At 38.7% G+C, this 23,505-nt stretch overlaps 1 protein-coding gene and 1 pseudogene across 1 annotated transcript in view; one reads left to right on the top strand and one right to left on the bottom strand.

Moving 5' to 3' along the window:
• LOC122550548 (glypican-6-like) overlaps positions 1–23,505 on the bottom strand; it is a 1,037,604-nt gene that overhangs the window by 510,692 nt on the left and 503,407 nt on the right. The window lies entirely within an intron of this gene.
• LOC122551206 (U6 spliceosomal RNA) lies at positions 4,143–4,241 on the top strand (annotated as a pseudogene).

Below are 23,505 nucleotides of genomic sequence, written 5' to 3'. Positions count from 1 at the left end.
TCTGCCTTCTTTTGCGCCATTCGCTATTCTGTTCTCTTTTGTTTATGTTTTGTTTGGTAATCGTGTAAATAAATTCAGTTTTATTTAAAACTAAATGGTTTGACCAGCGTCATCTCTCCTAGAATATCCACCTAAGACCTGCTTAAAACAACTAGCAAAGTTAAGGTCTGGGCTCCCTTCTTTGAAATGTTTTGAGGTGGCCTGGTCCATAACAATATATAGTAGAAAGAAGATAAAGATTGTCGCCAACAATAGAAAGGTAAATGAGCTTGGTTTTCAAGGACAAGTTAGAATCTCAAATGATTTGGGTCTTAGGATTTTTAAAATATATTTCAACTTCAGCAGATACAGACAAAGCATAGAAGGAAACATCCTGGGCTGCATCAAACCTTGGGTGTTATTGTGTCTGCTGAAAATGTGTTGCTGGAAAAGCGCAGCAGGTCAGGCAGCATCCAAGGAACAGGAGAATCGACGTTTCGGGCGTAAGCCCTTCTTCAGGAATGTTATTGTATCTGTCATTATACCTGGTTTAATCCTTCATGATAGAGACCTTGGACTAAGTTGCCTGCACAGCTGCTGGGTTTTAAGGGCTCATGACTCAGCGAACCAAAGGCAGGAAGTGAAGAATGTACTCTTCAAATTACCCAAACCCAAAGTCTTATATTTGTATGTGCATCTCAGGTTCAGATATGATAACAGATGTCACAGCCATTGGAATCTTAGAATCATCACACCTCAGAAGGGGGACATTCAGCCTCTCCTGTCTTCACAGCTCTCCAAATGAACAGCTCAATTTCTACCTCTCTCCTGCCTTCTCTACAGGCCCTAATCAATCGTTCTGTGTAACAAATGATATTCCTCCTATCATTTTTGCTTCTTTTACAAATACTTTAATATTGTGCTTTGTAATGTTCATTTTTTTCATGAGTAAGAACAGTTTCTGCTCTATCTAGATCTTCCATAATTTTGAAGATCCTTATCAGATCTTTCCTCAGCCTTCCTTCTCCATGGAAAACTGATCCAACTTCTCCAATCTATCTTCTCATGAGAAGTCCTCATCTCTTCATAGGCCTTTCTGCACGCTCTCCCATGCATTCACATTTTTCCTATATTATAGCTCCCAGAACTGTACAAAATGCTCCAACTGAGGTCAAAACTGAGGTTTTGTAAATTTTATGTACAGTTTGCATACACAGAATTTGACATAAGAACATTGTCAGACTGCAGTTGGGAGAGGACATTGTTGGTGGGTTGTTGATGATATGGTGATGGTGTTGGTGAAATGCAGGAACATAGTTGTCTTCTCCCTCAGTTTCTCCCCCAGCAGGTATTGTGAACCTTAGTGAAATAGTTGAATGCCGCTGCTTTTGTTCCAAAAATGTACTGAACAGAATTTTAACCGAACATGAAAAGTATTGGAATCATTATACTATAATTCCATCAGAAAGAATTCCATCCTTATGACTCATTTGGCTATTGGAAAAAAAAATGCAGTTCAGGAAAACCATTCCGAAAAAAATACAAATATAATCGAGCTTTAAAGAAGCGCAATGATATAATAAGTACTTCCTGTATTAAATTTCAGAACTTATTAATGTAAGTCTTGAATTGTGAAACAGGAATGATGAACTAGAGCTCCTGTTGTTACTTTAACTGTGCAGAATGTTTTATGTATTTAATGGACCTTCCTATTTGTCCTTTACAGACGTTGCAAATTCTGGTTTTTCTCAATGTTATGCATTGCGAACTCAGTAAAAAGCTAATAGCTTTACAACTATGTCCATGGAGGCACTTCTGTGACAAACTACCTGGGTATATCAGCAAATGAGCTGAGTGACCTTCTGTATTGAGTACATATATTAAAATTAAATTATAGTTCTCATTTGTAAACAAAAGTGCACATCAAATTTGTTACTTCAAGATCAAATTTTATGCATGTATAATTAAAATGAGCAAAGCAAGTATTATACACGGTAAAACTAACATCCACAATCCATAATTATCTGGCATGCTTCTGAACAACAGTGAGATCAACATTACTCACAGTTCTTGAATAACAATAAACTGTAATCGAAATAAACACTGGGATTGAAGGTCATGAGAACCACAAATATTTGAAAGCCATTGTTTAAAAAGGAAATACATTTAATTAATATACAATCCTACCAAAGCAGAAATATACACACAAGTTATGTTTTGCAGATATCCCTTTTGTTCTTGATTGAGTTTTGTGATTTAAGCCTACTGGTTGAATTCATTTGCAAATGGTTATTTTATGTGGAATGTCCAGCATGTTCTCTGGATGGCTCAGTGGACATATCCTTTATCATCTGTGTTATTGACTAGTTCAGGTCAGGTTCCTGAGATTCCTCATTGAATACATTTGTAGGAGATAGATAGACTTTTTAATTAGTAATTAGTAACCATTAAGTGGTTATGGGGAGCCACAATGGTACTGAATAGTGGAGCAGGTTTGATGAGCTGAATTGCCTATTGCTGCTCCTAGTTTTTATGATCTTCCCCCAGTTTACCCCATTTTCTGTGCTGAGAGAGTTGTAATTGATTGAATTGTAAGGATAGGTACTGCTTTCCCATTATTGCCCAATGACAACCATTGCGTCTGTGTCTATGAGCAGAAGACAGGGTTCTGCCAACACTGTTGCAGTTAGTTAACTTGATTTCCCAGCCATCCTTCTTACCTCTAAAGCCACCTTGAGTGCTTTGGGGAGGTTTCAGTCTTGAGTCACAAATAGGTACAATTCCACATGTGGTTAAGAGGGCTTTTGTTCTCTTGATGTTGCCAGCCAATTGATACATTTTAGGCCCCCAAAATTAAGAGACATTATCCCAGATTGACCAAATGTTCTCTGCATACCCCATGACAGTGGTACAATGTAGAAGTGGCTGGTATCAGTTTTCTGGATCCTAATACATACTGACTGCCGACATAGGCTTTAGAACATTTATTTTTAAAATGTTCTACAACCATTGCAGAGTCAAGAATGGATATAATCCTGAGTTATTTTTGATTTTGGGAATATTCAGTCCACTGTCTGAGAACTGAAGGTTAGGAATGGAAATAAATTTGAAGTGCAATTTCAGAATAGGGCCCATTCAGAACACTGGGACTCCCAGGGTGTTCATCTGGAAGTAGCTATTACCTTCCCCAGGGAGCTGAGAGCGAGGTACCAGTCTCTGATTGGATGGCAGATTTTACTGGACATAACCTTCACTGTTGGGGTTTTGATTCTCAGATGGGCTAAACGCCGGCACTCCTCAGTGCTTTACTGGATTGCGGCTCAGCAAACTTTCCAAAAGAGGCTATTCAGCTGGGAAGCAAGATCCTGGATGCCTCAGCAAGGCTCCACCTACCACCAGAACAGAATGACATTCTGATGTTTTTATGTGAAGCATTTTACAAAGATAAAAGAATGTCAGCAGATGCAAGTAGGTATACAAATATCTCCTCTCCAACACTGAAGGTGATGAGGTGGTTCAAATCACAGAATTACGGAAATGTCACAGTGCAGAAGGAGGTCATTTAGCCTATTGTGCCTGCTTCAGCTCTTCAAACAAGCATTATTAATCTATTGCCAATCTCCTGTTTTTTTTTTCTCTCATATGTTTCTATCCAAATAACCATCCAATGCCCTCTTGAATGCCTCAACTTAACCTGTCTCCTCTGCATTTCGAGGCAGTGTATTTCAATCTATAATTTCTCACTGAACATCACTTAAAATCCATGCCCTCTTGGTTTTGTTCCTTTTACCAGTAAACTTTACTTGTTTTGTAAACATGGAATATAAGAAAGTTACAGCAATAATATATTTATTTGCATTGCCACAATGTAAAGCAAGGTCATTTTTGTAAATGCAGCAACATCTTCCACATTGTAGGTCGATCCATTTCACCTTATGTCCTCATCTGTCACTCCCATAAGATACTTTGCGCACAACTCTGGGCCCTTCCTTTGATTCCTTCCTTTCACCATTAAGTTTATCCCTTAAACATGCAACATCATTAGCAGTCATTGTCATTGACAATGTTTTGCTTGTTTTGCCATGGACTGCACATCACTCCACCAGACAGCTGCAACAGTGTTCAATTGTAATCTTGGAAGCTCACAAGTTCACACATTTTCAGTGCTTGCTTCGGCAGCAGATATGCTAAAATTGGAAATTTACAGAGAAGATTAGCGTGGTAAGGATGACATGAAAATTCACGAGGCGGTCCATATTTTTTGTTGCTGAACAAAGAGACCTTGGAGCGCTGGTTCATAGTTCCTGGAAAGTGGAGTCACAGGTAGACAGGATAGTGAAGAAGGCATTTGGTATGCCTGCCTTTATTGAGTGCATTGAGCAGAGGAGTTGGGAAGTAATATTGTAGTTGTACAGGATATTGGTTTGGCCACTTTTGGAGTACTGCATTCAATTTTTTTTCTCTCTCTGGTATAGGAAGGATGTTGTGAAACTTGAAAAGATTCAGAAAAATTTTACAAGTTTGTTATCAGGGTTGGAGGGTTTGAGCTATTGGAAGAGGCTGAATAGACTGCGGCTATTTTCCCTGGAGCATCGGAGGCTGAGGGGTAAATAGTAAAGGTCTTTTTCCCAGGGTGAGGGAGTCCAAAACGAGATGGCATAGGTTTAAGGTGAGAGGGAAAGATTTAAAAGGGACCTAAGGGGCAACCTTTTCACGCAAAGCGTGGTGTGTGTATAGAATGAGCTGCTGGAGGAAGTGAAGGCTGGTATAATTACAACATTTAAATGCATCTGGATGGGTTTATGAAGAAGAAGGGTTTAGAGGGATACAGGCCAAACGTTGGCAAATGGGACTAGATTATTTAGGATATCTGGTCAGCATGGACAAGTTGGACCTAAGGGTCTGTTTCCATGCTGTATAGCTCTGTGACTCCAAATACTATGAAGTAAAAGACAATTCTGAAGCAATGCTAAGGTAACAATGAAGGAGCATGCTGATTGTTTTTACTGGTTTGAGTGTGGCATTTTCAAAACTGATCCCAGCCTGGTGATAAATAATAAATGAGGGAAACTCATTCACAATCCAAAACACTCTTTCCCATTTTGATTTGCAGTGTCAGTTCCAGTACAATATAAGAGTAAAATAAGACTCCTGTTAAATTGCCAGAAAGCAATAACATTGCCAGAATCTCAATATATTGTGCAGACCAAACTGATTATTGATTTCAGTTTCTTTGAATTAGATCATTCCACCATCAATATCCAAGACACCACTATATTCTTCTTCAGATACAGCAAACCCCATTGTAGTCCATGGATTGTGCTGCATCTAACTTTGCATATTCTACATTGGTACATCAAACTAGTACTTGCTTTAGGAAAAACCTGATCCCATCAATTTATCTTGAAGGGGTGGACAGATATTGTGCATGCATCCAGAAATTAGAGAGTGGATATCGATTTGGGTTATGATTTGTGCCAGGAAGTTCTTGGCTAATACAACATTAAGCAAATAGTCTTTTGGTCAGATTTTGCTTACAGGTTTGCAATTACTAATGCTTAAAACAGAATTGTGCAAATCTTACTGCTTCCATGATAAGTGCAGTGACAGGATGCTATATGCATCAGTAACTGTGAGCAGAGTTAGCAAACTGACATTGACTTAGTGGAAGGTAAAATGTTGGATTTGAAATGTATGGGGTTGTGGTTATATATCAGATGATTAAATCACCTGCAATATATTTCATGAATATTTGTTTTGAGAATGTTACTATTCTGGAATAAATTCAAAATGAATCATTGTGTCCAATTGGTTGTGTATGTGTTGTATTTAATTTTCTACAGAAAGATTAGGAATCTGCATTCCTTGACAAGTAAAATTATAGTATATATAGATAAAGTGCCATTGGCAATTTCTACATTTTACAGTACTAGGGTATATAATCCTTAAACTTGACAGGTGCCACAGTTAGGACATTTGAAGAAGTTGCAACATTATTATAAATTTTTTTAAAAATTTCAGACAAACTTACCGACAGACAGCTTATGAACCAGTTAAGAAATCACAAAGGCACAGATATTGTACAAGTCTAAAATAAATCTGCCACTACTTAGTTCCTCTGATGAACCTCCATGAGATCAGTTAACTTATACTGTGGCAATGTACTTCGGGTTGGACTACTTTGTCAGTGCTGAGAACCAGATCTTATTTTTCAAACACATTTATTAGTGCCACACTGCAGGTCTCTAAATCCATTTCACACTGTTGCATGTGTACACTCTTCTTCGGTGATAGTCTTAGACCTTTAATTGGTACAAATCAAAGAATGGTCTGTGTCATCTACTTTACTTAAGGTCCTCATTAGTCGTCTGCCTTGATACTGAAATGGCTGAAATCTAGGGTAAGTACTCTGAGCAAGAGAGAGGAAGGAAAGGCAACCAATGCATTCTGAGAAGTCAGTGAATGTGGTACACACACAAAAAGCACTAAACATTTGACGGGGGGAAGATTATTATTAAACAAGGAAATAAAGGGACATGGATCAAGAGAATGCCAGACTTATAACCACAAGTATAGGTGAATATTTGAGTTGACACTAAAACTAAGAAGTGAATTTACTTACTTCAATAATTGGAGTCTGGATGACTTTGGTTTGAATCCAAGCTTGTAACTAGCCTCTAAACATTGTGACTCTAAGATGCTCTTATCAATTTGTCCTGTGTTTAAATCAATCTTTTGATGTAATTAGATTATATAAGATCAGTATTTTTACTGCAAACTGGAAAAGAATAGTGTGTTATTAATGTTTATATATGCCATCCTGAGGTATGAAACGTATAAATACAGAAGCTCTTAATTATGTTTGTTGTGCCCGACAGTGTATGAAAGAGTTTTCACTGTTACTCCAGCTGCTGCCTGAGCAAGTTAACATGGAAGAGTTGTAGGTATCAATATAAAGAGGCCAGCAAATAAAGTGATGACAATAAAAACCTGCCACAATAATGAGTTCGTTCTCTGCTGAGAAGAATCTGAATGCTGTAACACGTCACAAAACGTGTGACAGGTACAATGAAAATAAAGCAACTACCATGAATCTGACACTTGTGTACATTATTATCAAGATGCAGAATGTATTAACACTAAACAAGGTGGGCTGAGACTTGCAGGGGTTACTCCAGAATAATTCTCTTTGAGAAACAATTTCATTTTGATTTTGGCTTCCTAATGGTGGCACATTCAATTTTGGAAACAGATCATGGAGAACATATTGCAGATGTCAGCAATCCTCATATAGCAAAGAATGGGGTGTTGGAATTCCATTGCCCTTTATGAAATAATATCCAAAACGTATTTGCAAACAGTCATAAAGATGTTGGAATTAAAAGGGAAACACCTGCACCACTCGTGGATTTGGAGATGTTGGCCTGAGTTATAATGTGACTCACAACTGGAGAGGCTGGCTGTGGATTGGAAATTCGGACATTTCAGTCTGTACTTGTCAAGTTGCTCCTGGATTTCCCAACCTAATGAAGCAGGTAGGCATGATGAAGACCCAAAGCTATCTATTTCACCACACGAGTGTATAGAGATCCCAGAATTCATGGATGGAACTCCCCAGAATCTAGATTACAGACTGAACAATAGAGCATTGCACCTTGGTCTCTGAGATGTTCCAGGATGTCGTGATCTAGTTTGTGAGAACCTACAGAATTTTTCATCCCCTGTGGAGTGGCAAAGGAACCACAGATAACAAACAGACATAGCTGAAAGTGATAGAGGAAGTCAACAGCAGATTTGTGGTGCCGCGCACATGTGCGCAGTGTTACTAAGGGTTCAATGAACTGATTTGGTCAACAAAAGTAAGGAGTGTTAACCAACTCAAGTTGCCTCCCCCTTCTGCAAATCATTCCTTGGTCCAGCATACACTGCACTGATCTCCAATACTCAAGGCATCCCCTCACATTTCTATCTGCTCAGCTCCACCAAGGCAATGTCACACTGGTCCCTCACTTTGATCCTCCACAAATGATAACTTTTCAGCCTCACACTCATTGACTCTTCTTTCTCTCTTCTTTCAACTGGTACTGATGTTGACCCACCAGTATCAGTTCCCCTGATTATAACAGAGGAAGAAGAGATGATGGAGATAGATTGAATCTTCAAATGCCTGGTCACTGCCGATAGAGAGAATTTGCATAATGACCTGTTGACAGGACTATAGTGTTACATTATTTAATTATATGCGATACTCCTGATGATTTGTCATCAACAATCAATGAAGTATGCTTCACAAATTCATGACTTCAAACATCCAACATCATAAATTTTTTTTCACATTTTTGTATTCACAGTCCATCAAAAATCTCTGACTCCTGGCACGGTGGAGGAATGAAATTCAAAGACATGTTCACAGACTTTGAGGAAGCTTCATCACAAGACTCATGTTCATCCTTCGCCAGTTCAAGTGCACAGCTCAGGAGGAACAGGAGAGCAGGTACATGATTGATTACTTTATGAATGACACAATACCATACAAATAAGGAGGAGCAGATGTTGGAGACATTGTTCATCAATGCATAGTGGAAAGGGGCTATGGACAGTCTATGGGATAATCTGCTGTGATATTGATATCACTTCACTCCTGGGATTTCATCTACTCTGGTAGTAGCTAAATTACGTTAAAGGAATATCCAATATACGTAAATTACTTGGTTAAGGCAAAGTTAAAGAAAGTTGGGCATTGTAGTGTGCTGATGGATAAGCTCCCTGAATGTGTAGCTTCTCACTATAGTACAAGATTCGGGAATTATTCAACAGAACATGTTGTGGCAAAAATGGATTACTGCAGAACCAACACTCAACTAATGAGCATAACTATACATAAAATTCTTGAAAATGGCATCTCTCAGAAACAAGTCAAGAGGTTTCACATGTACAAAATAATATTTGATATGTGATGTACAAGCTTAGGAATTAGGAGCAGTCATTTGGCATCTTTGAGCCTCCTCCACCATTCAATAAAATCCTGGCTAATCTGATTGCAGCTGCAAATCCACTTCCTACTCATTCTTAATACTCTGTTCGCACTGAAATAAAATAAAGACTGGGGTAAGTCCTGATGAAAACTGACCACTTTTCAGGCCGAAAGTCTAGATGTTGGTAAAGGCAGAGAATTGGGACCAGCTGATATTTCACCTATAACTGTCTACCTATACTTAATATTAATATACAGTTGAACAATGGTTTCTTGAATGAATTACTGGAGTATGCCTGATGTCCTACCAAGAGGTTTTGAAACAAGGATAGGACGAGGGGATTGGGTGAGACGCTTTTCGGAGGGTCAGCGAAGATTTGTTTGGCGGAATGGCCTCCTTCTGCATTGTAGAGATTCTATGATTGTATAAGTCAATGAATTTAACAGAAAAGAAAACTGCTGGTGAAAGGAAAGTGATAGATGGGCCCAGCTCATATACTCCATTGAAATTGTGAATTATTCAGCAATATATAGATAACAAAAAAAACTGTCTTTTTGCATATTTTATGTTCTCTGCCATTTTAATGTTACTTGACACAATGTTCAAGTTACTACCAAGTTGCTAGCTTTAGCTTGAAAACTGATATCCCAGCGGTGATCCTGCAGAATTTTAGCTGCATGATTGCAACAGGATCCATGGCTTCTTGAGTTTCTGCAATTTCCATTACTCATTGAAGAGGAAATCAAAAATAAAAGCTTTCAGTCTTTTATTAACTTTCACTTTTATGGAAGTACCACAGGAACAGGAGGTTTCGCCAATATAAACAAACTAGGTACTTAAAATAATCCAACATGGTCATCAATTGCACCAGACCTTTTCCTTTTTCCTGGCAAAATAATATCAAATTGAAAGGATTAAATTAGGAGAGTAGAATGCATATACTGGGCTATACACATATTGAAGAAGGGAATAGGTAAAAAAAGGGCATTTCTGGCAGACGAGATGTCATGAGAAGAAGAAAGTGAGGACTGCAGATGCTGGACATCAGAGTCGAGAATAGGTTGTTGGAAAAGCACAGCAGGTCAGGCAGCATCCGAGGAGCAGGAGAATCGACATTTCAGGCAAGACCCCTTCCCTGATGAAGGGCTCTTGTCCAAATGGCAATTCTCCTGCTCCTAAGATGTAATGAGTAGTGAGCCACATAGATCAGTGCTGAGGACTCAAACTTTTACAATTTACACAAATGACTGGATGAAGGGGCCACTAAAATATGGTTGTTAAATGTGATGCTACAAAGTTAGGTGGGTAAGTAAGTTGTGAAGAGGACATAATCAGACTATAAAGGGATATAAGTGAGGCTGAAGATCTGGTAAATGGAGTGCAATGTGGGAAAATGTGAAATTGTCCTTTTTGAAAGAAAAATTAAAAATAATTATCTAAATGGTAAGAGATTGCAAAGCTCTAAGATGCAGAATGTTCTGGCGCATGAATAACAAAAGGTTTGCATGCAGGATGTCAATGCATTGGAAGTAGTTCAGGGAAGGTTTACTCGAGTAATGCCTGGAATAAGTGGATTGCCGTAAGAGGAAAGTGTTGTATCAGTTGGCTAGGGTTGTATCGGTTGGACTTTTGAAGAGTAAGAGGCAATTTGAGTGAAACAGATAATATCCTGAGGGATCTTGATAAGGCTGCTGCAAAAAGAAGGGTCCCCTTGTGGGAGAACGTAGAACTAGAGGTCACCATTGAAAAAAAGGGGTTGTCCATTTAAGATAGAGATGCGCAGAACTATTTTTCACTCAGAGGACCATGAGTCTTTGGAACTAGTTTCATCAAAGATGATGAAAATTGGTACTGAACATTTGTAAGGCAGCGGGGGATAGATTCTTTATAAGCAGGAGAATCGACGCTTCAGGCAAGACCCCTTCCCTGATGAAGGGCTCTTGTCCAAATGTCGATTCTCCTTCTCCTAAGATGTAATGAGTAGTGAGCCACATAGTGGTCATGGAAGGGGTGTGGGGGTCAGTTTATGGAATGTAGAGTTCAGGTTACAATCAACCTTGCCATGATTGATTGGATTGCAGAGAAGACTTGAGACACCAAATGGTCTAACCTGTTCTTAACTCATACTTATGAGTAGGATAACAGCTTAATTAATAGAGATGTTTTTGAAGGGTTTAAAGTTGCTATAAGCTATTTCATCTCAAAAGTCAAAAAGAAGGAGGTATGAACTTAACCTGAATTTAAAATCAGCAAGAAGCAATTCAGAGTTCATGTTGGAAAGCACTTCTTCACATAGTCAAATTTGGAATTCTCTCTCACAAATAGCTAGAGGAATTGAAAATAGAAAATAGATTATTATTTAGGGATATGGAGTAAAGTCACTGGCAATCAGTAATAGAAGCAGATAACTAAATGGCAGAACAACTTGAAAGGCCGAATGGCCTACAACTGAGTCATGGTTCCTTTCTGCTTTTTCCTCAAGTGGACTCAGTTGAGTTGATAGCAACTTTGGCTAATTATGTCCTTATTCAAGTTTCTCTACCTGATGGTTTTCATCAATCATTCACATATGTAGTGCATGTTACAAAAGTCACTGCTGAATGGTCAGAACAAAGAACTCTAGTTCCAGGCCTGCTCCATGAGAATAAATACTAATGGGAACAAATAGATCAAACTATATCTCTCCATGTTGTGATTTAAATAGTTAATCTTGTTTAATTTCCCTCCTTTGGCTGGGGAAAAAGAGATCTGTACTGTTATGGATAGAGGCAGGACATAACAGCGATTGAACCTTATATATCATTGTCATTTTCCTCAGTACCAGAGAGTACCATTAATGAGTTGAAACATTGTGCCTTCCTAAGTAAGGATTGTCGAGTTTTGATGAGTTCTCTGTAGGACACCTGAGGATCCCAAAACAAATGATGTCTCTTTTCTGTGCAGTTTCTTTTATCTACGGCTTCTATCTTATTATCATCTGTCCTGTGTAATCCCATCTATAGAGAGGAGTACATTCAAACTTTACAAATTCATTGATTTGTTGTGTGACAAATTCAACTTGAATGGATCCCACTTGCCTGTAGTGAATCTCTCGTGCCATAATCAGGGTCCAACAGAGACAAGTATAAAGGTGGACATGGCCCGAGTATACTGTGCTAACAGGCCTACCAATTTCTCGAACACATTCCTGGCACCAGACATTTTTGCTGATTCCTGTTCAGAGCCAGCAGACCTACCCATTGCCACATGGTAGGCAGCTGATTATATTAATTAAAACCTAGTTAACTTCAATTAAAGGGCCAACTGGAAATTTTCAATCAGCTTCCAGTTTCCTGAGCTGACAGTGGGGTCACAATTTGACTGGAGATGGGCACCCACGTGCAGGCTATGGACCAATATTCCAGGCAGGCCCAGGAGTCTTCCCAGCCTGGGCGCAAGTGTAGACAAAGGCTGATTTGTAACCTCATTCCAACCTCCACAACAAACATGGCCTGGCTGTGAAACATGGATTTTAATTAACTTTTAAAATAGTTGGTGAGAGGGCACCTCCATATTGAAACCTTGTCTCAGTTTCTTGTTCTTATAGATAGCTTAGTCCTTCAACTTCTAAACGTTACCCAATACCATCATCTGGATAGAGAAACTGTCTCTGTGACAGGGGTGGAGAGGTTTGATTCATTCAAAACACATAAACGTGAGCTACGCCATTTCCATGGGGTGGGATTTGTGCAGAGAAACTGTTCTGATCGCTGGCTCTCTATGTCCTTTGTAAATCTGTGGTAGAATATGCATTCCATGCTTGCTGTCTAATCCATTCCACGTTTTGTGGTAGGTAGTACTGTGATCGATTGTCACAAGAGGTTCTCAGAATATGAGGTGGACTGATGCAGGCTGAGTACTAAACAGCAGACACAATAAATGTGAGCTGTTTTGAAGGGAGGCATGTCATCTGTCTTTTATCCACTGCAGCACATCATTTCTTTCAAAGGTTACTAGCTCTATGGGAATCCAAAACTGCAGATTCCTTCGTAATCATCATTATCGCCCCTCTGCAACCAGCTAGTAGTTCCAAATAGATCAGCCCAGTTTTATAAGCCATTTGCACTCTTTGTTGTATAAAGGTAGCTGAGGTATGAGCTGACAATAATTAATCAAACTCAACAGTTCAAGTGATAGGCAAATACTAAGCTCTAGTAAGTTGATTACTTCAGTTTCCCGGTTTCTCGTCCAGTGTTTTACCACGTTGGCTTTCAACAGCAATTTGTGTTCATTACGTAATAATTTAAATTGACAAAGTGTATGTAATGGAGGAGAAAGTCAGGACTGCAGATGCTGGAGATCAGAGCTGAAAATGTGTTGCTGGAAAAGCGCAGCAGGTCAGGCAGCATCCAAGGAGCAGGAGAATTGACGTTTCGGGCATGAGCCCTTCTTCAGGAAAGTGTATGTAATGCAAGGTAATGTCTCAAGACACTTCACAGAATAGTAGTCATATGAAAATAGACACCAAGTCAAAGAACAGCTCAGCAAGTCTAACAGCATCTTTGAAGAGAAGTCAAAGTTCACGTTTCAGGTTCGGTCACTCTTTCTCAGAACTGAATGTTAACTCTGATTTCTCTTCATAGATGCTGCCAGACCTGCTGAGCTTTTTCAGCAACTTCTCATTTTGTTTCTTATTTACAGCATCCACAGTTATTTCTGTTTTTACCAAGTCAAAGAAGTAGATACTAGATTACATAGGAGTGCACATGTAGGATGTTGAGTACAGAAACAGGCTGTTTGGTTCAACACATCCTCTGGAGTTTCTTCAACTAACTGTAACATCATTACTCACCTCTTCCTTTTAAGTCTAGCTAGCCTGCCTTAAATACATTTTTCAGAGATTTCAACCTCAGCAATATGTGTTCATTAAGTAATAATTTAAATTGACATAGCGTATGTAATGCAAATGTCTTAAGGCACTTCTTAAGGAAGAGTAATCATATGAAAACAGACACCAATAGCAGGAAAGACAGCGAAGAGGAGTTTCTGGGAGTAATTTAGGAGACACAGCAGAGATTCATCCTGAGGAAAACGAAGCATGGTGCAAAAAAGATGAGGCAACCATAGTTGACTGGGGAAGTCAGGGATAGCATAAAAACAAAAGAGAAAACATATAATGCACTATAACATATAGTGCAGTGGGAAATGAGAGGATTGGGAAGCTTGCAGAGGGCAACAAAAAAAAGAAATAAGGAGGGAGAAGATTATACATGAGGGTAAGCTAGCCAGTATTATAAAGGAAGACCGTAAGAGTTTCTTTAGATATGTAACGGGCAAAAGAGAAGCAAAATTTGAGCCACTGGAAAAAGATGCTGGAAAGATAGTAGTGAGGAACAAGAAAATGGCTGAGGAACTGAATAATTACTTTGCATCAGTCTTCACGGTGGAAGACATGAGTAATATCCCAAAAATTCAAGAGAGTGAGGGGGCAGAGCTGAGTATGGTGGCCATCACCTCAAGAAGAAAGGACCAGATGGAGTACTCCCCAGAGTTCTAAGGGAGATAGCTGAAAAGATAGTGGAGGAGTTAGTGGTGATCTTGCAGGAATCGCTAGAATCAGGGGGGGCCCCAGAGGACTGGAAAATTACTAACATGCCAACACCCCTGCTTAAAAAGGGAGTAAGGCAAAAGACGGAAAATGACTGACTGATTAGCTTAACCTCAGTCATGGGTAAGATCCTGGAATCCATTGTGAAGATAACATTTCTGACTACTTGGAAGTATATGGTAAAATAGGGTTTCATGAAGGGGAGGTCATGCCTGACAAATCTTCTCGAATTCTTTGAGGAAGTAACAAGTAGGTTAGACAAAGGAGAGCCAATGGATGTTATCTATCTAGACTTCAAGAAGGCCTTTGACAAGGTGCCATACAGGAGGCTACTGAGTAAGTTAAGGGTCCATGGTATTAGAGGCAAGGTGCTAGCATGGATAGAAGCTTGGCTGTCTGGCAGAAAGCAGACAGTAGGGATAAAATGTTCTTTCTCAGGATGGTAGCCATTGTCAAGTAGTTTTCTGCAAGGCTCAGTGATGGGACCACAACTTTTCATTTTGTACGTTAACGATCGAAATGAAGGAACTGAGGGCATTCTGATCAAGTTTGCACACAATACAAAGATAGGTATAGCACAGGTAGCATTGTGGAGGTGGGGAGGCTACAGAAGGATTTGGACAAGTTAGGAGATTGGGCAAAGAGGTGGCAGATTGAGTACAACTTGGAAAGTGTGAGATCATGTACTTTGGTAGGAGGAATAGAGACATGGCCTATTTTCTAAATGGGGAGAAAATTCAGAAGTCTGAAGTTTTAATCCAGGATTCTCTTAAGGTAAACTTGCAGGCTGAGTCAGTAGTTAGGAAGGCAAATGCAATGATGGCATTTTTTTTGAGAGGACTTGAATATAAAAACAGAGATGTACTTCTGAGGCTTTATATCACTCTGGTCAGACTACATTTGGAGTATTGTGTGCAGTTTTGGGTCCCATATCTCCGAAAGAATGCACTGGCCCTGGAGTGTGTTCAGAGGACGTTCACAAGAATGGTCCCAGGAATGAAAAACGTAACGTATGAAGAATGTTTGAGAACCCTGGGTCTATACTCAATAGAGTTTAGAAGGATGAGGGGGATCCAATTAAAACACACAGAATATTGAATGGCTTGGACAGAGTAGATGTTGGTAAGGTGTTTCCATTGGTAGGAAAGACTAGAACCCGAGGGCATAGCCTTAGAATAAAGGGAAGACCCTTTAGAACGGAGATAAGGAGAAACTTCTTCAGCCAGAGAGTGGGGAATCTATGGAATCCACTGCCACAGAAAGCCAGGTCATTGAGTATATTTAAGACAGAGAATGATGGGTTTTTGATTATCAAAGGGATCAAGAGTTATGGGGAGAAATGGATTGAGAAATGTATCAGCTATGATTGAATGGCGGAGCAGACTCGATGGACTGAATGGTCTAATTTCTGCTCCTATGTCTTATGGTCTTTTGGTTTGACTCTCTGTGATAGCCAATTCTTCATTCTCACTGTGCTCTGCATAAAGATGTTTCTTCTGACTTTCCAAATTGGTCTTCCTCATAGATCAAACTATTTTTTTTCTGTGTGCACTCATCAAAACCTTTATAACTTGCAAGATCTTTGTCAGGCTGCCATCAACCTGCTCATACTAAGAGAAAAGAGATATGGCCAGCTTACCCCTTCATACATTTGTATACCCATACATTTCTGATGTCAATTTTGTAAAACATTTCATTTTGCCTCCTCCAAGAGCTGACATATCCTTTTTAATCCAATGACCAGAATTGTACTGTCGATGTTTCAAATAAAGAGATAGACATAAGTTGAGCATAGCCTCTCTACTTTGCAATTCTATACTTGCAAAAGTAAACTGTAATGCCTGTTGCATTATCTCATGGCCTTCTTATGCAGTGTTTCTTCTCCTAATGAATTGGAGATTTGCACTTCCAGTTCCCTTTGCTCCTCTAATCCACCAAAATATGAGATACAGGAGCAGGCCACATGACCTTTCAAGCCTGTCTGCCACTTAAGAAGTTTGTGACTTTAAGTCCACTTTCCTCTTAGCTGTACTACCTGGCAATCCCACAATATACCTGACTCAACTGAAGGTCAAAAAGTCCATCTAATGCAGCCCTACATTTCTTGCCAGAGTTTTAATAGCTTAGATTTATCTGTGTCGAAATTCATTTATCAATATTGTGTCCAATTTTGCAAGTCTACAACTAGGCATTTTCAGGATAGCAACCTTTAACTAATGGAGTGCCACAGGGATCAGTGCTGGAGCAAAATTTACAATATACACTAACGACTTGAATAAAGGAAGTGAATATATTACAGCCATGTTTGTGGATGACACAAAATAGATTGGAAAGCAAAGTCATGAGAATGGCACAAAGAGTCTGAAGAGGGTCATTGACAGATGAAGTGAGTGGACAAAACTTAACTGATGGAATAACATGTGGGAAAATGTGAGATTATGCACTTTGGCATAAAAGAATAGAGGAACTAAATATTATTTAAATGGAGAAGAGCTGCAGAAAGCTATGAAAAAGAAACGAGGCTCCAAGTTCAGTGGTAACAGGGAAGATAAATGGAATGTAGCTTTTATCTCAAAGGGAATGCAGGATAACAGTAAGAAGGCTTTTCTAAAATTATATGGAGCACTAGTCAGTGCACAACTGGGAATACTATGAATAGTTTTTGGGGGCCCTTAACAAAGGAAAGATATATAGGCATGAGGGACAGTCAAAAGACTGATATCACATTTGGAGGGACCGTGAAATGAGGAGATCCGCTTGGGCTTGGAATCATTGGTGTTGAAAAGAATAAGAGGCAACCTTATGGAAGCATCCAAGATTCTTAGGGAATTTGATAGGATATATGTGGTGAGGTTGTTTCCTTGAAGTCTAGGACATAATCTCATAATAAGGGATTGCACATTTAAGACAGAGATGAGGAAGCATTATTTCTCTCAGAAGTTAGTGAATTTGTGGAACTTTTATATTCCAGATGACTGCTGAGATTTGATCCTCACGTATGTTTAAGGCTGAGATAGGCAGACAGATTTTTAATCAGTAAGGGAATCAAAACTTTGAGGAAAAACCATAAAGTGGGGTTAAAGATAATCAGATAATCCATGATCTCAGTGAATGGCAGAGCAGACGTAATGGGCGGAATAGCCTATTTCTGTTCCTACATCTTTGGTTTTGTTGAAATTTATTACAGTGCTCCCCAGAATTGATTATCTCCACACATATATACAGACACACACATGCACTCACATACTCATACACACATATGTGCCCACACATACATACTCACATGGACACATCCACCCAGACATTAACTGAAACACATGTGCACCCAGACATAAACACTCACTTGAATATACTCACACAACTACACACATATAAATGCATACACACACAATCATTGGTACATAAACACCTACACACACACACACACACGTATACACAGAAACATGTGTGACTACACAGAAAATTTGCAGTTATCAACACATTTAAAAATCATGTTTTTGATTCCAATGTCATGATTATTAATTTAACAATGGAGTGATTTTTAGAAGGAAATCTCAGAGTGTCGGTCCTTGATGGTTGAAAGTAGTCATCAATAGGGATGAGCAGAGTAGGATACACAAGAGACTAAAGTTGGAGACCCAGAGTTCTCTAAGGTTTGGAGAGCATCATACAGATAAGGAGACATGAATCCATAAGGGCATTTCAGTGAGAGACCAACACTAAACTTGTGGCATTTGAGCATTGGGTGCCAATATAAACCCACAAAGAAAGGGATAATGGGTGGGTGAGCGATGACAGTTAGCAGAGAGAAGGCAGAGTTTTAAAGAAGTTGAAGTTTCGACAGTGAATTACGGGCAACTGACTATGATAATTTTCAAATATAAGTGTCAACATGATTAAAGCCGTGGAGCTAAACATTCAGCAGAGATGGACTGAGGCAGGAGTGGGCAAGTAATGTTACAGAAGTGCAATTCTGGGGAGATTTAGATGGAAAAGATATGAGGTTAAATATTCAACTTCAGATCAAATGAGTCATAAATGTGACAATCTGATTCAGCCTGAGTCAGAGGGCAGAAATGGGTTAAATGGCCACATAGATAATTCTTTTGAAATAGAGAAATGGCTTGTAATCCTATAATCTAAGCAGGTGTCCAGTGTTGTTACTATTGTGTACATTTGGTTTCAACACACAGTGGAAAAAGTTGCCCTGAGTCTATAAAACTCAGTCTTATTCCAATAGCCATCTTGTCAAACATTCCTAATTAACAAACTTCAAATAGCTGCTACTACTGTCACCAACAACAGATACTTAATCATCTCTCCATCACTGTAGCACATAATAAAACTTATAATTCAGATAACGAGTTTGACACATAATATATCAGTCTTTTCCATATTGCTGGGTGCATGACAAAGATTTCATATATCCACCATTGCATTTTCTTCAAATTTTGATCACAACACTAGATCACTTTGATCTCCTTCAGAATGCAGGTGTGTTTTGAAAATGGTTATATCTCAAGACATGCAGACTTTCTGATCCCATGATTTATTTCAGACCTCAGTTGAAATTGACAGTGTATAATCCAAGCAGCCTTTTGCTGATGTCGACTTACTTTGAACTGCTGATTATTGCAAATGCGACTCCCTGCTTGACTGCAGCATTCTAAGTCATCAGATGGTGCAAGAAAGAAAATACTAGCAGATTAAGTTTTAAAGACTTCATTATAAGACAGGAGTCAGACAGACCTCTCAGTACAATCAATCCTCATGTTGGCTAAATTTTAACACAGATGCTCTTGTTAAAAGGATATTAAACAGCAGATCTGATGTTTTGCAATAACTTATCAGAAGAAGAATTCAAAAAGTTGCAGTTTATCCCTGTCCATTCTGACAGATGTGTAGCTAATTTCCATTCTAGTTGTTTTGACCGCTGTGCTTCTGACAGTGTGTTAGATCCTTGTTCATTCTGACAGTGGATAGATGATCTACCCATTTCCAACAGAGCATGTAGATCACTGTCCAATCTAACAGACATTGATTACTATCCATTCCCACAGTGGTCATGATTGTTGTTGATTCTGACATAGTGTATAGATCATAGCCAATTCTGACTGATGTGTTGATGTCTGTACATTCAGACAGAGTATGTAGATGATGTCCATTCTGACACATTGTGTAAATCCTTTCTCACTGCCCATTCTGACAGAGTGTATTGATCTCTCAATAGACATACTTTCACAGCAAGATCTTTATGCTGAATGCAATGCTGTCTTTAATCCTTTAATTGTTCAAATTTACAGATTTCTCTTATGCATTAATCAATGTTTTTTTTCAATTTGGTTCATAATATTGTATACTTACTGTTCAGATGTAACGTACACTTGGGTTCAAAACATGTCTTCAAACTTTTAAAATTATGTTATATTTTCTTTGCTCTTCAGAGAGATTTAGGATGGATTATACCTATTGTCTGTGTAAACCTCCTCACCACTATGCCAATAATTGTCAGGTTTATCCTCCTTCCCTTTTTTAAACAAAGGTGTGATGTTTGCAATCCTCACCCTCTCTAACACCATACTGACTCTAAGAAGGACTGTAAGATTATAATTGGCACTGCTGCAATTTCTACCTTTATTTTTCTCAGCAAAGTGGGAAGTCTCCCATCTCAACCAGTTGACTTATCCACTTTAATTAATGCAAATCCTTTAAAAGTCTCCTTTTTATTTGTTTTTACTGTATCTGGTTTAAGCACTTAGCTTTGGTAAAGTCCTCTTCATTAGTAAAACGAAAGTGAAGGTGGAGCAAATTAATCCAGATGCTGGAATCTGTACTAAAAACAACAAATGTTGGAGATCACAGCAGGTTGGTCAGCATCCATGGAGAGACAGCAAACTAATGTTTCAGGTCTAGATGAAAAGTCATCTAGACTCGAAACATTTGCTTGCCCTCTCCCCACAGATGCTGCCTGACGCACTGTGATCTCCAACATTTGTTGTTTTCACTAAGGTGAAGTTCTCTGCCTCCACATTGATTTTGTTTTCATCCTTAATTAACCCAGTACTTTTCAGATAATGCTTTTACTTTTAAAATGCCCATAGATGATCTTTGGATCACTATTATTTGTGCAGACTCTCTGCTCTTTTTTAATTCCTGGATTAGTAATCTTTATCTATACTCAGTGCCAAATGCCATGCCATGCTATTCATTTACAATTCTTCCACTCATCCCCTTACATGAAGCATTTGTTAGTGCAGTGTTTTATAGTGTTTTACCATTTTGGATTTTTTTGTGCACCTTTACTCCAAATTACATATACTTAACAATTCTGATTCAACTACTCTAAATATGCAAATTGTACGCAGAATACAACATAATGTGCATTCAAAAATCATGAATGCAACGCATCAAATGTATTAGTACATATTCCAATGTAATACAACATAATTAGTCAGCAGAAAGCATGACGCTGACAGGGATAGTCAGTTTGCATGCCTGTTCTGAATGTGCAGCAGTCCATCTTAACATATAGAACCAAGTACAGCTGAGAATAGACCAAGCTGCCTGATTGAATTGAATGTATTTGTGTGATAGGCAGCCATGGGACACATACCAGAGAAGAAGGGTCAAGTCAATTGTACTTCAGTTTCCAGCCTGTTCCAGAAAGCATTGATTGTCAAGTACAAATGGCTTGCACTCAGAAAAGCATTAACCTGCTGGCCATACATTTATAGTGTGAAAGAAATCCTGTATTTAAAAAGAACATAGGTTAATTCATGTGGCAAGTGCATGCAAAATATATTCAGGACATATTAAGCAGAATAACTCATTATTTTCTGAAAACAATTTTTAATTAGACTACTAAAGTAGATTCAGGAGCACAAACCAGTCATTAACATCAACAAAGGACACTTCCACTTCATCATTATTACTGTATAGTACATGCATAGTACACAGATACTCCCTGGAGCCAAACAATTGAGCAGGAAAAGACCAACTTTTGAACAGTGCATGGCTGCATTAGCAGCTGTTTCAAGATATTGATGTGAATTAGTGTGGCATGCCTTCAAACAGTAATATTTTCTTCACAATAAATAGAGGCATTACAAAATAATTACAATCTCAAAGGCAAAATGTGGAAATCATACAGGAGAAAATGAACAACCAGTTTTCAATTACCAATTACTGTGTAGGGTAGAGGAAATTTGCAAAAATAAACCAGGGCTCTCCATTAAAGGTGGTCAAGCCCCAAGTCACAATTTTACAACTTCATTTGCACTTTGAGACACATTATCATCAGAAGGTTTGCTGACTGACGATCTTCCAGCAGTTTATTAAAGTTTAATGTACTCGTTTATTACTCTCATATATTCATTCATACAGGCTGTTGCAGAACTGCCATCCTCCCTTTGTAATATTACAGATTTAATTCCTAATATTGAATGCATCACTTGCATTTGTACCTATTGTAATTCCATTTTTAATTTGCAAAAGACTATTAGGTGTAGCGATCCTTTCAATTTCACAGATTTCTCATAAAACATAATGGAAATCCTATTGTTAATAATGTTGGTGTATATGAGTCAAATCATCATTTTGCAGCTTCTAAGCTTTCTTGGATCTTCATGGCTCTTTTACAGGGCAAATAAAATTAACCAATTTAAATTCTCTTATATATTGTAAATGTAGTGTTACAACATGGCGTAATTTGCAAATTAAAATCTTCTGGCAAGTTAGATTCACAGTTACTTACGATAGTTTATCACTGGTTCTGAAATAGAGTAGATTGAAGAAATAAATAATACAAAAAGAAATGCGTATTTTGGCCAGTGTATTGGTTGTTGCAGGAAAACAAAGTGGAGAGACTGGATATCAACTCTTTAATAGAAAAATGTATGAGATATATATTATTATTGAAATATACATGAGAATTGCACTCAAATAGCTCCCAAATTACTCCAAGGGTCATTCATTTTCTCAGTGCTAAAGGACAGATTGAGGGCTCTTGCTGACTGGGGTCCTATCAGCAAAACATCAAAGTGAAGGGGTCTGAAGGTTGTTAATTCAGGCAAGGGCCCTTTTTTATTTGTTCATGGGATATGCTTGTTACTGGCTGAGCCAGCATTTAATGCCCAATCTTAATTGCCCTGCAGCAAATGGTGGTGAGCGAACTTCTTGAACCACTGTAGTCCATATGCCACAGGTAGACCCACCTTAAACACCCCTATCATATCTGCCACTACCCTGACAGTGCATTCCAGTCACCTACCACTGTCTGTGAAAAACTCGCCCCTCACACCTTCTTTGAATCTTACACCTCTTACTTTAAATGCATGCTCTCTAGTATTAGACAATTCAACTCCTGGAAAAAGATTCTGACTGGCCATCATAATTTTATAGACTCCTATCAAGTCTCCCGTCAGCTTCCACTGCTCCAGAGAAAATAAGCTTTGTCTGTCAAGCCTTTCCTTATAGTTCATACCCTCTAACCCAGGTCAAATCCTGGTAATCTTTTGCACACCCTCCTAGGCCTCCGCATCCTTCCTGTAACGTGGCAACCAGAATTGCATGTTATATTCAAAGCAGCCTAACCAAACTTTTATAGAGCTGCATCATCACTTCCTGACTCCTGTACTCAATATCCCAACCAATAAAGGCAAGCATACAATATGCCTTCTTTACCATCCTATCTATTCGTGTGGCCAAAGGAGCAATGGATTAGGATCCCAAGATCCCTCTGTACATCAATACTGGTTAGGGTCCTGTCATTAACTGTATACTTTTCCTTAACATTTGATCTTCCTAAGTGCAACACCTCATATAACCAGATTAAACTCCACCTGTCATGTGTCCAACTATATCTGCAACCAATCTATATCCAGCCATATCCTTTGACAACCTTCTACATTATCCACAACTCCACTGATTTTTGTGTCATCAGCTAACTTACAAACCCATCCATCT

This window comes from Chiloscyllium plagiosum, unplaced genomic scaffold (genome assembly GCF_037043375.1).
Source record: "Chiloscyllium plagiosum isolate Xiang-an unplaced genomic scaffold, Cpla_swu_hap1 HiC_scaffold_6, whole genome shotgun sequence".
Lineage (NCBI taxonomy): Eukaryota > Metazoa > Chordata > Chondrichthyes > Orectolobiformes > Hemiscylliidae > Chiloscyllium > Chiloscyllium plagiosum.
The sequence above is the reverse complement of the archived record's forward strand: the minus strand, read 5'-3'. Positions and strand labels throughout refer to the sequence as shown.